The sequence below is a fragment of the Passer domesticus genome, chromosome 11 (genome assembly GCF_036417665.1).
Source record: "Passer domesticus isolate bPasDom1 chromosome 11, bPasDom1.hap1, whole genome shotgun sequence".
Taxonomy (NCBI): Eukaryota; Metazoa; Chordata; class Aves; order Passeriformes; family Passeridae; genus Passer; species Passer domesticus.
Genome location: NC_087484.1, coordinates 34227542 through 34235828, shown reverse-complemented (window position 1 = coordinate 34235828; position 8287 = coordinate 34227542). Strand labels below are relative to the sequence as shown.

Genomic DNA, 8287 nt, shown 5'->3' with positions numbered 1-8287 from the left:
TGCAGCCGTGGAGCGCACACAAGAGCAGCAATCCAGCCATGGCCGCTTCTGCAGAACAGCGCAGGTACCTGCAGCCATGCCCACCTGGGCTGGGCCTGCTGTCCCTGCTCAGCCGAGCACCGTGTGTGGAGCACTCCATGGAACATCCCTGGCTTCTTGCCCTTCTCCTACAGCTCGTTTGCAAATTCATCAAGAGGATTCGGCAGGAAGAGACCATCACCAGGGGCACTGCGTACAGACCATACTCGCCCATCTTCCAAAGCAAGACCAGTGCTGCCCTGCTGTATATGCTTGTAGAGGAAGATTGTTACCATCCAAAGCAAGTAAGCAGCCTGTGGCCAGCGTTTCATCCTCCCAGGAACTTCTTGGCCTCCCCAGCCACACCTGCTGGTCCTTGTGAGCCTTTGAGGCCATCACAGTGTGGTGGGATGAGAAGAACATCTCTGGGGAAGCTGGGGACATTGCTCCCTCTGGCAGCTTTCCAAGTTTCACTGTGCCTTCTCCAGGTGCCCGCCATGGTGAGGTACATCCACCAGTGGCTCCTGGCCAATGATTCCGCTGAGCACAGGCTGGACATGGCCCTGCTGGATCTCACTGAAGCACTGACAAATGACGCGGTCATGACGCTCCTGCGTGTGGCCCCGTCCTGTGACAGGTAAGGGCCCAGCTGCCCAGAGGGCTCAGGGCTCCCCAGCCCATCACCCTGCACAGCCTGGCCCAGGTGTCTGAGCAGCAGAGACTTCCAGGGCCCTCTGGCTGCTCCCTTTCCCAGCCCTGGCATGTCAGCCCCCGAGCCTGCTGCCGTGCTCCCTCCCTGCCCCTCAGGGCTCTGTCCCCACAGGGCTGGGCTGCCTGGCTGCTGCTGGCCAGGGGCAGAGGGCAGAGGCAGAACTGGCAGCCAGCTCAGCTCCCAGCGGTGCTGTGTCTGACACCCCCCTGAGACAGAGCTCTAACCCTGCAGAGCTGCCGCGGCCATGTGGAAAACCATCATGGGCTCAAGCAGGACTGCGGAGCTGGCACAGCTGGTGCTCCTGGATGTGCTGGGGAGCTGGCCGGAGCACAGCACGTGCACCTCCGATGGGGACAAAACGGGTGTCTTTGCCCTGGCTGTGAGTTTCTGCAAGTGGCCTTTGCTGGCCCCAAGGCTGCCTCTCCAGCAGCTCTCCATCCTCCTTCCCCCACTGCATCTCCCTGCCTCAGGCACTGGCCTGAAACCTCGCACAGGGGCAGCTTCAGGGCCACCAGGCCCCCTGCTCCCCCTGCGTCTCTCCGGGCCTCTCCCTGACACGCTCGGGCCCTGCCACACGGACACCTCGGCACTGAGCGCTCTCTCTGGGCCTTTGTCCTTTGCAGGCAACTCTGGTGATGTGGAAGGTCCTCCAGGTGCCCTGCATCCCACGTATAATGAAGGTGTATTTCCCACACCTGTTTGTGCACCTGCTCTTCCAAGTGTTCTTCAGCACTCTGGATATGCCAGAAGAGGTGGATACCTTCTGGAAGGGATGCCAGGAAGAACACGGCCTTGCCACCAGCCCCAACAGGTGCTCCCATCCTAGAGCTCCTGTCCCTGCCACGTGGCCTGGGAAGGAGCCAGTGCTCCCAGTGTGACCTGGGCTTTGCTCTGCACACAGGTTTGCAGTGCGGACCCTCAAGTCCCTGCTCTGCCTTCTCCGCTGTGAGGATGTGGTGGTGGCAATGGAACGCAAGGGTGCCTGGGACACGCTGCTCTGTGCTGACACCCACCACTATGCCGTGGGTCTGCTGGCCAGGTGAGACCCCCTTCTCCCCATTGCTCCAGCCACTTGTGCTCTGTGCCCAGGGTGCCCCACACAGTCCCTGTGGCTGTGGGCCAGAGGCCCTTGTCACTGAGGGATGGCCAAGCAGACTGGAAAAGGCTGGGAGAGGAGGCTGATCTGGAGCAAACAACTCCCAAATGGCCCTGGGCCCCTTGCTGGGAGGGTGGTGAGGAAAGATGTGAACTGTGTGCGTCACTCCTGGCAGAGGTTTGCCCCACTGGCTCAGGGTCTGGTTTCCTTTTTCCTCTTGTCAGAGAAATTCGCCTGTCATCCATACACTTTTGTTGTGGGATTGCATTCTACCTGCTCGGCCTGCTCAGCAAAGAGATGCCATACTGGGATTTCCCTGCCCTGGTGTTCATTGTGGAGGTGAGCCTGAAGGCCAGCGCTGCCTGGCTGAGCTGCCTCCCAGCTCTCTGCCCTCTCGTAGCCGCAGCTGCCTGGGACGGTGCCCGTGCCCTGTGCTGCTGCCTGGGCCCAGCCCTGTGCGGTTCCGGGCTGCTGCTGGCCGGGTGCCCTGTCACTGCCCTGTGCCTTTCAGGTCCTCGAGTGCCTGGACTTGAGGGAATGCAGTGACAGTGTTCTGGAGATCATGACAAAGAACCTGCGGAGCGAGGACGGGGAGAGGCGTCACTTGGCACTCCGAGGCCTCGTGGTGCTGGGCAAGAATCCCTTGATGGTGAGAAGGGGGCAGTGGCTGAAGCCCTGCCGGCAGTGTGGGGCTGGAAAAGGCTGTCACTTGGGCTTGGCTGGGCTTTGGGCCCGGGGCAGCTGCTCCCAGCTCTCCTGCCTCCCGCTTCAGCTGCCCGAGTGCTTCAGGACATGCTTTGGCCTCTAGGCCCTGCTGCAGCCGGGTGGCCTTTCACAAACTTGTGTTCCACACAGGCTGAAAAAATGTGGAGCCTGACTGAAAGTCTTGTGGAGCTCCTGGAGGAAAATGATAGTGACGTGATCAGGATGACCATTCTCCTACTCAGATATTTATTCCTGGATAATGGTACCCCAATACCCAGCTCCCTCGCCCTGCAGCTGGCTGAGGCGCTCCTGCCACTCTTTGACCGCGTAAGGCTCTGTGCCCACAGCCACGGCCACTGGCTGCTGCCCGGGCACTTGGTGCCCTGTGGAGATGCAGGCCTGTGCCCTGCTGGACCCGAAGCAGCTGATGCTGAGCTCTTTTGTTCTTGCTTTCATACAGGATGATAGCCAGGTGCAGCTGAGCTCCATGATGGTCTTTCAAGAGATGCTGGAGTTATTAACGGAAGATGGAAAACATGCCCTGAAGTCACCCGTGCACCACAGCCTGCTGCCACTCTACTTCCACTGCCATGATGAGAATCAGATTGTTGCTGAGGTGAGGACTTATGGCCGGCTGCTGTCTCCCTGGCAGGGGGCTGGGCTGCCTCCTGTCCTGGCGCCTTGCAGGCTGCAGCCTCCCCCAGGCTGTGGCACTGGGATGCTCCTGTGCCCTGGGCTGTGGGGCCATCTCCACGTTTCTGCTGCTCTCCAGTGTTCTCGGGAAACGCTGCTTTGTGCAGCCAAGTTCCTGAAGAGGAGGGATATAAAAAAGCTGGTGAAGGAGGAAAAACTGTGGAAGTTCAGCAAGTGCCTGGTAAGGACGACCGAGAATCCCCAACCTCAGGCTGGAGAAGGCCCCTGAGCGCGGTGCTCAGTGTGCGGGGCTGGCAGCTGTGCCCCTGCCCGCTGCTGCACCCAGAGGCCGCGCGGGCTCTTCTCCAGGCTGCTGTGGGCCCGAGCCGGGTGCCCATGGAGCCCCGGCGCGGCGGGGCTGCGGGGCGGCCCCGCGGCTCCCCGGGCAGCAGCCGGCCCTCTGCCCCCTGCGGAGCCCGGCGCCAGCGGCTGCTGGCCGCGCCTCAGGGCTGTGCGGGCAGGGGAGGCCGGGGCTGGGCGCAGGGAGCGCCCGCCACAGGGGCTGAGCCCGCGCCGAGCCTTCCCTGCTGCCGCTCTCTGCAGCTGGCAGAGGACACGAGCCGAGCGGCCGAGCAGCTGCGCCGGGCCCTGCGCTACCTGGAGAGCCCCCAGGAGCCCCTGCGAGAGGCGGCCATCAGGTTCATGGGTGAGCCCCGAGGCCGGGCTCCCTCCCCGGCCCGCCGCAGCTCGGCCCCAGCCCCGCCCGCTGCCCCGGCAGCGCCATCCGGGCCCGGCGCCGTGGAGCCCCGCCTGGCCCGGGCGCTGCTGCCGCCCTCTGGCAGCCGTGCCCTTGGGCGGCAGCGTGCGGCAAGGGCCCGGGCTGAGCCCTGCCGGGCCAGCAGGGCGTGTGGCCGCAGCGCTGGCAGCGCCGCTGGCAGGGAGCTGTGCCGCTGCCGCCCTGACAGGCTCTGTGTTCACAGGGGTGGCCGGGCGGCTCCTGAGGGGGCAGCCAGGAGAGCTCCTGATGATCTACACTGGTGAGTGAGGGCAGCGGGCTGACACCAGTGGTTGGCGGGTGAAGACCTGCAAGCCCTGCCCCGGCTGTGGAGGGCTCTGCTCCCTGTGCAGAGGAAGGCTGGTCTGGGCAGAGCACACACAGATTTCAGGGCCACGTGGAGGATCCATAGCCAGCAGCTTCAGGCTGATCCCCTTGGTCCCTGCTCCCTCCTGGCCATGGCAAGAGCCGGCTGGGATGGCCCTGGCAGGAGACTCTGCTCGCATCCCCACAGGTTCTGACCGTGACTCTGTTCCTTTCTCTTGCAGCCCTTGAAGAAATGGCCAGTGACATCAGCCTTGGTGTCGGAAGCCTGGCCATTGAAACCTTGTGCATCCTGAGGTCAGCAGAGCGGGCTCCAATCTCCAGGTTCCAGAGGCTGCAAGATCAGCTGCGCAGGGTGTGGAAGGCTCGGCCGCGTCTCTCGCATCTCCGCAGGCTGAGCTGCTGGAGCTCAGTGGAGAACTAATCCCAGAGGCTCTTTTTGCTGGGACCCCCTGAGTAATGGGGAATTTTTTTTTTTTCTTCTAAAATGTTCTCCCTTTTCTTTGTTTTACTTTATAAATATAGAATGTGTTATAATACACAGGCTCCAGGATGTTTCTTTTGCTGCCCTGCATCCACAGGGCATAGATGAGGAGGGGGAAAATGGTGCTTGCACTCAGCCAGCTGCCCAGGCGTGCAGTGCTGCAGGGACAATGGCCAGAAGCCCCTTGGCCTGTGGTGGTACTGCTGAAGCCTTTGTGCTGCCGGCAGAGTGGGTGGGCAGGGCCGGAGCTGCGGGGATCCCTGCTGGAGCGGTGCCTGGAGATGGCCACAAGGCCTGTGGCAGGCAGGAAGCGCCATCCGTGTCCTCCTGGCCGTGTGCTGCTGGCTGCATTGCTGAGGGCTCCCAGGTGCCTCTGGCTGGGGCTCCTCTGGAGCTCCTGTGGGGCTGCGGCGCTGCTGCCGGGCAGCTTGGCCGGGCTGGGGGAGAGCCTGAGGGGCTGGGGCACTGGGAAGCCCTGAGCAACTGGGTGTCAGAGGCCATGAGCAGCCCCCTGGCAGCCGCCTTGTTCCTGACAGCCGGCTGCTCTGGCGCTTCCTCAGTGGGCGTTTGGAGGGAACCCCTGGCATCAGGTGTGGAACCCTGGTCCCGGCCTTTCAGGGCTGTGAGGCCAGGAGTTGTGGGGCTGGGCGTGTGCCCTCCCTGTGCTCGAGACTGGAGCCCGCGGCCCCTCAGCCTTAGGCACTGAGCTCCAGTGCCTGCTTGCCGAGTCTTGTTCCTGTTGCCGTGGGGGAGGCCGAGCTCTCTGGCTTTAGGCAGGATTGAGCCAGAAGAGCAGCAACTCTGAGCCCAGAGGGGCTGAAGAAAGGCAAATAGAACAATTTTGGTGCCGACACCCAGGAAGGCTCTCCAAGTCCCGGGGAGATGGGTAGCCCTCGGGAAAGGAGCTCCCCACCACCAGACTTTTAAGTGGTCCTGAGACTAGACCAGTCTCCCTTGGAAAAGAGAGCCTTAATTCCAATAACACGTAAGCAAATTAGTTATTATGAGCGCGCAAATGAGGCTCCTATCAGAGTGGCGGCTTAGAGGAGAAAGGGAGTACCCATATAAAACTTCTTTGTGCACCAAGACCCTCGTGAGGAAAGGAGGCTGTGAGTATCACGAGGTTTTGGGTCTGGGGGGCTGCTGTGTGCATGTGTGAGTGTGTGTGGAGTATCTGAGACGGGGGCTGGGCAGCCTTGGACCCCCGAAGTGAGTGGGAGCTGCCGGTACCGCGTTTGCGAGATCTCCGCCAGGAGACCGGCCGAGAAAGGAAGAAAGCAAGAAGTGAACAAGGGAGGCCCCTGGGAGGGATTGACCAAGGAAGGAAGGGAGTCCCTGGTCCAAGAACCTGTGGGAAGGTCCTTGAGCAGGAGAGAGTGACTCAGTAAGGAAACTAAGGAGAAGAGTGATTGAATTAGTTCAATTTGCTTTGAAGAGTTGATAGCTAGAGGTTTAGTATGTGATTAAATAGTGAGAAGAGGTAACCAGAAAAGTGTAAAATAAATGAAGAAAGGAAGGTAGAAATAGATTGAGAAAGAAGGAGAAAATTAAAAAAGAGAAGTGGAAATAGATTGAGAAAGAGAGAAAAATAAATAGATGTCGAACAAGTAGTTTGAGAAGGTAGTGTGGCAGAGGAATAAGTGAGGCAGTGGAACCATGGGGTGAGTGTGAGAAACCAAGATTCTCCTGCTACTGGAGTTTGGTGCCGCAAGGGATAAGTCAGGGAAAAAGTAAGTGCCTAAACCCAGGGGCTGCGGATTGTGTGAAAAATTCGCAGGAATTTGGAGGATCTGAGGACAGTGAAGAAAATTCTCAAGAAGAGAGCATTCCTCGAGACAGCCTGCTGGGGATGATGATACAGTTTTAAGATGAATGAGAATCCCGAAGGGGAAAAAGTAAGCAGAAAATGATTAAGTATTGTATGTTTGAATAGACAAAGGAAATGATCCAGAAAAATAATTTCTATTGGCCTAAATTTGGATTATTTGAGGATTGGATTTGCCAGGCTCTAAATATATATGTGAATTCCAAAGAGCCTGTTAATCAGGAAGAGAGTGAGTATGCTGCCTTACAGATCCCTGAGGGGAGAAGTGGGTTTGTTGTTCAGAAGCAAGAAGGTAAGGGTTACCCGTTGTATCCTTTATTAAGCAAAGAGCAAGCGGTCAAAAGGAACAGGCAGGAGCCGTGAGACCCATTGAATCATCTCCCACCCCCCTATGGACAACCTAAGCAGCTAGCTCAGCCTCGAGTCCCTGAGGGTCCCCCTGTGAATCCAAAGGCACCTCTTATTCAAGAGGAACCAGTGGCACACAGCACCAGAGGCAGGGGGAGGCAAGGGGAGGAGAATGATGGAGATGAGGGGGAAGAAAGGGAAAATCGATTATTACCCACTTAGAGGGGTTCCAATGGCAAATGCAGGACAGGGACCACCTATTAGTTGTGTGAGTGCTCCCATAAATACAGGGGATGTCAGGCAGTCTAAGAAGGAGATGGGCGAGATGCAGAGGACCCCGTTGGAGTGGCAAAATAGTTGGATGAGGTTTTGGCACCAAACACATATACCTGGGTGGAGTTGCAGTCTATCCTAGGAATTTTGTTTACCAGAGAAGAAAGAGAGATGATCTGACAGGCAGGGATGCGGATTTGGGACAGAGAACATCAGGGACCAGAGCGGGGTGATCAGAAATGGCCTGTGCAGGATCCAAATTGGAATAACCAGGATGTGGGACATAAGCAGAATATGAGTGATCTTTGGTGGACAATTATTCGAGGAATTTGGCAGGCAGTGCCCAGGGGGCAAAATATGGGAAAAGCTTTGAGTGAGCATCAAAGAAAGGATGAGTCCCCGGCAGCATGGTTAGAGAGATGAAAGGAGGACTTGCAATTATATTCAGGTATAGGTGCTGATTCTGCAGCTGGGCAGGTTCTTTTCAAACCTCGGTTTGTGGCGAAATCTTGGGGAGACATCAGAAAGAAGCTGGAGAAACGAGAAGATTGGCGGGACAGGGGGCTTCAGGAGTTCCTGAGAGAAGCACAAAAGGTGTATGTAAAGAGGGATGAGGAGAAGCAGAGGGCAGATGCAAGAATCTTGGTGGCAGCAGTTAAAGAAATGCAGGCAGCTTTGAATAGAGAAAAACCCTCAGGAAAGAACAAACAGCAGACATCAGGTCCTCTTTTTAGAAACCCAGGACCCACGTGCTTTTTCTGCCACAAGAAGGGACACTTCCAAAATTCTTGCCCTGCCTTTATGGGTACAGGACCCACCTGTTTTTATTGTCATAAAAAGGGACACCTACAAAAAAGTTGTAGGAAAAAGCAGCAAGATGAGGGAAATTTTCAGGAAGATTAGGGTGGTCAGGGGCTCTATTTAATGAAGGGGACTGAAACACCACCAGAAGAGCCCTTGATAAAGTTAAAAATAGGTCCCCATAGCGAAGAAATTATATTTTTAGTGGACACGGGAGATTCTAGGTCAACAGTAAGGAAATTACCACAGGGATGTAAGATAAGTCAGGAGAAAATTCCAGTAATTGGAATTAA

The 8287-nt window shown here is 57.5% G+C and overlaps 1 long non-coding RNA gene across 1 annotated transcript; it reads left to right on the top strand.

Annotated features, from left to right (window-relative positions):
• The first annotated feature begins 1434 nt into the window (after positions 1 to 1434).
• LOC135278380 (uncharacterized) lies at positions 1435 to 2107 on the top strand. The gene is made up of 3 exons (XR_010345895.1): positions 1435 to 1541; positions 1632 to 1769; positions 2051 to 2107. It is a non-coding gene; the product is annotated as an uncharacterized LOC135278380 (long non-coding RNA).
• Positions 2108 to 8287: the final 6180 nt, after the last annotated feature.